Source organism: Cydia strobilella, chromosome 9 (assembly GCF_947568885.1).
Source record: "Cydia strobilella chromosome 9, ilCydStro3.1, whole genome shotgun sequence".
Lineage (NCBI taxonomy): Eukaryota > Metazoa > Arthropoda > Insecta > Lepidoptera > Tortricidae > Cydia > Cydia strobilella.
The window spans coordinates 8,749,473-8,755,472 of record NC_086049.1 but is presented as its reverse complement, the minus strand read 5'-3'; the positions used below and the strand labels follow the sequence as shown (position 1 = coordinate 8,755,472).

Here is a 6,000-nt window from a genome sequence, read left to right as displayed (position 1 = left end):
TATCATAAGACAGAGGTAAGACGTAAATATATCTTTTAACCAACGTCAATGTTTCGAAGGCGTTGTTCTCACTCGTCGGGATCTTTGCTTTTTAGGGTTCCGTAGCCAAATGGCAAAAAACGGAACCCTTATAGATTCGTCATGTCTGTCTGTCTGTCTGTCCGTCCGTATGTCACAGCCACTTTTTCCGAATCTATAATAATACTGTTGAAAGTAGATATATTCTGTGAACCGCATTAAGATTTTCACACAAAAATAGAAAAAAAAACTATAAATTTTGGGGGTACCCATACGTAGAACTAAAACTCAAAATTTATTTTACATCAAACCCATACGTGTGGGGTATCTATGGATAGGTCTTGAGGTTTCTAATATCATTTTTTTCTAAACTGAATAGTTTGCGCGAGATACACTTAGGTAGGTAGTTTTATTTAATAAGTCATAAATCGTAAACCGCAATTTACCTTTCACTCACGTTTCACATAAAAAATACATTGTTTAAATTGTGTAATGTCCGGAACCCTCGGTGCGCGAGTCCGACTTTTTTATGCATGTTTCCCGATTTCTCGAAGACAACTTGACAGATTTGGAATAGTTAGTTGTTAATGTCATCAAATCAGGATCTGATGATGGGCGCCTGAAGAAATTGAGGGAGCTCTTTTATTTAATATTGTAGATGTACACCTATGGTGATTGGTGATTTACGTATTTTTATAGTAACGCGTATCGGAAAGTGGAATTAATAATTTTGTGAATTCGGTTAATTTAGTTAATAAACGAGCGTGTTAGGAGTTGTTCACGACAACGAGGTACAATAAAAGTTGGGCCTTGTTACGTAATTTTCCAAGGCGTATATTATTGTACAGGATAAAGTTGGTGTATTTTCTTGCGTGTGTAATTTTGCGGTGTTTCCTTTTCATTAACTTTCCACGCACAATATTGCAGGCTGGTCATAAACTCGGACGGAGGTGCTCAGTTACAGTGAGGCCATGGATAACTTATCCACTAGATAGCGCAAATAGAAAGAAACGACAGATATATGCGCTCGCATATTGGCTGTATGATAGCGCGATTTCATTTGGGCCCACATTTACCAAGCATGCATAAGACTTATATTGACCGGTATATGGACCGTGATTACCTTTCGTATTGTGTTGTCTAGTGAAACTAACCGTGAATCATTCAAAATGCTTAAGAGAAGCATGCATAAGTTGAATAAATAATTAAAATATCTTTACAAATAAAGGTAAATTTGGAAACATTATGCTATTGCAATATAATGTTTGTGCAGCACCTAAGTGGTTTGACTCCTAGCGTACCAACTTTAGTGTAGTGACCGGATTTCTTTGTATACTTTTCAAAATAAAAAGTCTAAAGCAGGTTGTCTATAAGTGAAACGCAATGTAGTTTAGTAATGAGACTAGCGTAAATATTATATTTTTAATGAAATGAGATAACTTGCTGGCATGCAATTAGCCATACAATATCAAGTAAACATTTAATTAAGAGTTGAGCGCGGCGCGCCAACAAACTCCAGTTTGGCGCATTTATAGTATATATGTAACTGTGTCGGGAGAGAGTTGCAGGAGATGGTAACTAGAATGCATGGATCTTTTGAAAGGAAAGGAATGAAAATAAATGTAAGTAAGACGAAAGTTATGGTATTTAAAAAGGAGGAATATATGACAATCTGTGAAATTTTGATTGGTCAAGAAAGAGTAGAACAAGTGAAAGAGTTTGTGTATCTGGGAATATTATTCACTAGGGACGGTAAGCATGATAAAGATATTGAAAGGATAGTGAGTGCTGGAAATCGCGTGAATGGGGCACTTAACGCTTTTATGAGCAGCCAGAAGGTGTCGCAAAAGGCACGTTTGGCTGTGCATAGAGGGGTGCTGGTGCCTACACTTATGTATGGTAGCGAAAGTTGGGTATGGCAGAAGAGGCATCAGAGCCAAGTGAATGCAGTGGAAATGAGAGCGTTGAGAAGTGTGTGTGGTGTGAGATTACAAGATAGAATTAGGAACAGTGTGATAAGGGAAAAGTGTGGACTGAGCGAAGATGTAGTGACAAAAATTGAGAAAGGTATGTTGAGATGGTTTGGACACGTGGAAAGAATGAGTGAAAGAAGGCTAACAAAGAGAGTGTATAAGGAAGAGGTAGAAACGGGAGTAGGAAGGGGCAGACCTCGGCGGACTTTCTCTGATCAGATCGGGGAAATCCTGAAGAAAGGCCAGGTCAAGAGCACCCTAAACCGGCGAGCGTGTATGAGGAATGTAATGAAAGTGAAGGAAGCGAAAGAGGTATGTCAGGACCGTAGCAAGTGGAAATCCGTGGTCTCTGCCTACCCCTCCGGGAAATAGGCGTGATTATATGTATGTATGTATGTATGTATGTAACTGTGTAATTGTTTTATATGAATAAATGAATTAATAAATGAAATAATTAATTAAGTATTTTAAATTAACGCGGCGCCGTTACTGCTTAAGTAGATGAATGTAACTTACCTAATTAGTGGTAAAAGGTAATTTATTTATCGGTCGTCAACCAGAAATTTATAAACATCTACCCAACATCTTTTGGAGTTTGCGCACCAAACAAAAGCCCGAAGAGCGCAAATATGACGTTCAATGACGCCAGGACGCCACGCATATACTCTTCAGGCTAATTTTCTTCTCATTTTCGTGGGAATCCATAGGTACTATCCATACTAATATTATAAATGCGAAAATCTGTTTGTCTGTGTGTCTGTCTGTGTGTTACCTCTTCACGCTTAAACCGCTGAACTGATTTTCACTCATAATTTTAAAACTAACACGGGACTTAATCGCGTACAAACTTACGTTTATTTATGGCCTGACGTTTCGAACGTGACGTTACGTTCGTGGTCACAGGCAGACTGGCGAGGAATTGTATCAACATCTTCTTGCCGCGCGGGTTTTGCGAACTACCCGCACTTGATCTTGATTATTAACTTGTACGATAGGGTTGTCACTTTGCCTACACACAACACTCACGACATTCCCCCTTACATTTGCTAATTACTGGATTCCACGAAGACGAAATCCCCTGTCCGTCATTTTGATAGAAATTTCGATGTTTTCTGATTTCAATTGCTTCACGTACCTTCCTGCTGTGGTAAAGACGTTCCGTTGAGAGGACTTTGGGATTATGGAGCTCAATCCAGTGGTTTTGTCCCGATTGTAGCAAATGTTCGGCTACCGCAGACTTATCTATTTGACGTTTTTTAACAGCTGCGATTCCTTGACCCTTTCCACTATAGTGCGTTTGGTTTCCCTAATATAGGAACTACCACAGCTGCATTCAATCTTATAAACGCCAGGTGTTTGATGAGGGATAACATCTCTTGCTGACCGTAACGTAACCGTGAACTTAAGTTTGTACGCGATTAAGTCCCGTGTTAGTCTTAAAATTATAAGGATATAAGGAAGTTGGTACAGGGAATCAATAAGAAGCTACTCAAAATACTAATTTTACGCAGACGAAGTCGCGTGCAAAAGCTAGTTTATAATAGGTGCAGAAAGACAGAGCACATGCTATGGGTGTACGGTTGTGCAAGTTTCGATAAGTTTCCGGATAGTTGAAAAAGTTCTTAGAAAGTTCTATAAAATAATAAAGGGAGCTCTCTCTTTATTATAAATAACACAAGTAATAAAGGAAATTTCCATGGAAGATATCGCTCCTCATAGAAAAATGTAAGGTTTCAAAATCAAAATCAAAATCAAAATGTGTATTCTGTAAATAGGCTTAAGCTAATAGCTCCTTTACATGTCAACTTATAACTATATATACATGTTTCCGAATTTTACCAAAATTTCCAAGTAAAAAAATTCGCAATTTTAGAATCTTTCCGACGGCACATCAGTACTGTCTAACACAACACTTTAGAGTCGCACGAATCTAGCCGCCGCCGTACAATCGAAGCTACGCTTTCATTTCAAAACTACATTCAGCATCATTGAGACTAGTTTTTTACCTAATAAGCTTGGTTGATGGTTAATAATCATTAATTACCGACAATACCTTCTCATCGAAAACGTTACATACTTAGGCTTGACATAATATTTAGAAATGAAAAAAAAAGAGGAAAATCAAGACAAGACTCGAATGACTCCGACATACCAGCTTGCCGCTCTACCAAGTAAGCTAAACTACCGAGACTTACCCGTTGATAACGAATATTTCCACCATATCCAGACTTTCCTCTGACAGTTATTTTTTCCTCTTTTTCTTTATTTCTAAACATCGTTTACCATTAGCTGACATTTATGCTTAATACAAAATTAATTCAGGCTTGATTTAGTTTGGAAAACCAATTAAATCAAAGTCATGCTCATTCCGCCAAAACGGGCGCGACCGCGGAGCGCTGAATATCGTAACTCGGATAATATCATTACTCTCTACACTATAATATATTATATCAGTTTTATTTTGCAGTCGAGCGCGAAGGCGATATTTTAACGCATTTTTACACCGAATATAGCGGAAATAATGAACCGTACCGCGCGGGCGTCGAATGAATTAAAACTAATGGAACAGTTAATTTCTCATGAGGATAAAGCGCTCGGCCGAACTCAGCCGTACAGGAGGTGTTCCTCCAGTCGCTTGCGAAGTCCAAAAAATCAAACGCACCAGTATATTGGCGACACAGTGGAATCTACGAAGGCCACAAGCTTTTGCTGAAGTTTATTGTGGTTTACAATTTCAGTGGTAAATGTCACTAGAGGCTTTATCTTCGCAGCATGTGCTAGTGCTCGTACAGCCTGGGCAACCATTTCCGTCAAAATTTTAAATTTCTAAGCTTGTTTAGTACCCACATTATTCAAATTGTTCGCGCCATTACAGACCTCTGTTACGAACATAAAAAAGGCTGTAATTGTGTTAGGTATTTACAAGGTGTACAAGTACGTACAAGGTTTTACACTGGTCAGCCTGAGCGACCAACTAGATTGCGTTCGGTCGGTATATGCAACGTCCAGATTCTGTTGCACTCGCTTTGCTCACACTCACGCTTTTCATTCCCTTTTTTATCACAGCACATGAGCACACAATGTATTACTGTTGCTTACTGAACGTAAGCGAGCCTTAATTTCAGACAAACCAGTGCAACAGCGATTTTTGATAACGCATTCTCTTTGACGTTTGTTTGTAGTGATGATGATCATTCGTTATTCGATGAATAATGATAATTAATGGTGAAAAGATAATCGAATCGATCTTACTACCAGCGATTTATTATAAACGTATTAATCTGTATTGAAGATTAAATTCGTACAATTATAAGTTATATAAATAGGTAGGTAAACTAGGTATTTTACCTACCTATTTATATAACCTATTTATATAAAATAGGTATTTTATATATTCTAAATATAAATATGCAAGGGCAAGGTGCATGATGGTGACTTGAGAGGTGCGGTCCGGCTCCTTTTGTCAGACTCGTCGCTGGCGCCGTCGAACGATGAAACTTTGGCATCCCTTCGTGAGAAACATCCGTCACCGTCCAGGCCTCTAGTGTTTCCGCCGGAACCTGATGCTTCGAGCCCTTCCTTGTCGGTGACGCCGGCTGAAGTGGGGGAGGCGTTAGGTTCATTTTACAACGGGTCTGCTGCGGGTTTGGATGGTTTGCGTCCGCAGCATCTTAAGGAACTGACATCTTCTACGGCGGGTAGTAATGGGCCCCGGCTACTCGACTCATTAACGAACTTATGTAATTTCCTTTTGAAGGGATCGCTCAATCCCCTTGTCAGTCCGTATTTATATGGCGCTTCCCTTTGCGCTCTTACCAAAAAGGACGGTGGGGTCAGGCCGATAGCAATAGGATGCACAATTCGTCGACTCACGGCTAAATTGTGTTGTCGGGCTGTTAAAGAACCGATGGCCGATTATCTGCAGCCAACTCAAGTGGGTTTTGGTACCGCTCAGGGTTGTGAAGCAGCGATCCATGCCACTCGAGCATTTGCACTAGCGAATAGGGAT

The 6,000-nt window shown here is 39.5% G+C and overlaps 1 long non-coding RNA gene across 1 annotated transcript in view; it reads left to right on the top strand.

The window, feature by feature from the left end:
• Positions 1-217: 217 nt before the first annotated feature.
• The window catches only part of LOC134744254 (uncharacterized), a 120,193-nt gene continuing 114,410 nt past the window's right edge, over positions 218-6,000 (top strand). Inside the window, exon 1 of the long non-coding RNA XR_010128071.1 lies at positions 218-356. This is a non-coding gene — a long non-coding RNA (uncharacterized LOC134744254). The remainder of the gene's footprint in view (positions 357-6,000) is intronic.